Genomic DNA, 1379 nt, shown 5'->3' with positions numbered 1-1379 from the left:
GAGGTTTCAACTTATCATCACAAGAGCTTGTTGATTTCTATCAATCTTGCTGTTGGAGCAGTGATTTGCTAAGGCTTGGCTGGCCATTGGCCATGTCTAGTGTTTTGGACCGAAGCTTTCTTTGAAAGCTTGGCTGGCTGTGAAGCCATGTCTAATTCCTGGACCGGAGTCTTAGACTAGCATTGCACTGATTCCTGGAATTCTCATTAAGAATTTTGATACCTTTATTTTCTTCTTCCACTTAATTTTCGAAAAATCCAAAAAAAATTACAAAATCATAAAAACCAAAAAATATTTTATGTTTCTTGTTTGAGTCTAGTGTCTCATCTTAAGTTTGGTGTCAATTGCATGCATTCATTCATGTGTCTTAAGGATCTTCAAGTAATTCTTGATGATTTCGTGCTCTGATCTTTGAATTCTATTGACTTGAGTGTTTTATGTGTCTCATATGCATTCTCATTAGTGTCAGTAGTATGCAAACTGCTAAGTTTGGTGTCTTGCATGCATTGTTATTTAGTTGCATTTTTCTTTATTATTAAAAATCCAAAAATAATTTTAATTTGTGTCTTTTCAAGTCAATAATACAGAGAATTGAAGATTCAGAACATTCAGCAGAGGAATTGCACAGAAAAAGCTCGGCGTTCAAAACGCCCAGTGAAGAAGACAGACTGGCGTTTAAACGCCAGCCAGGGTACCTGGTTGGGCGTTTAACGCCCAAAAGGGTAGTATTTTGGGCGTTAAACGCCAGAATGTGCACCATTCTGGGCGTTTAACGCCAGGATGGCACAAGAGGGAAGATTTTGTTTTCAAATCAAATTTTTTTCAAGTTTTCAAAAAATTTTTTTCAAAATCAAATCTCTTTCAAATCAATCTTTTCAATCAAATCTTTTTCGAAATCAATTTCTTTCTATTTTCAAGGATACTTGCTATCAATTAATGATTTGATTCAACAAAAAAATACTTGCTATCAATTAATGATTTAATTCAACATTTCAGTTATGTTGCCTTTTCTGTTGAGAAAGGTTTAATGTTTGAATCATATCTTTTCTTGTTAGCCAAGTTTTTAATTTTCAAAATCAAATCTTTTTAAAATGTTTTTCAAATCATATCTTCTCAATCACATCTTTTTAAAACTAATCATATCTTCTTAACTACATCTTTTTCAAAATAGTTTTCAATCAAATCTTTTTGATCTTTAATTTCAAAATCTGTTTTCAAAAATCACTTGATTTCTCTTCCACTTTCATTTTCGAAAATCAATTAGTGTTTTTCAAAAATGTTTTCAAAATCCTTTACTTAATTTTCGAAAATTACTTCCCTTCTTCTCACATCCTTCTATTTATGGACTAACACTATCCCTTAATGCAAAATTCGAACTC

Source organism: Arachis duranensis, chromosome 3 (assembly GCF_000817695.3).
Source record: "Arachis duranensis cultivar V14167 chromosome 3, aradu.V14167.gnm2.J7QH, whole genome shotgun sequence".
NCBI classification, from domain to species: Eukaryota; Viridiplantae; Streptophyta; class Magnoliopsida; order Fabales; family Fabaceae; genus Arachis; species Arachis duranensis.
The sequence above is the reverse complement of the archived record's forward strand: the minus strand, read 5'-3'. Positions refer to the sequence as shown.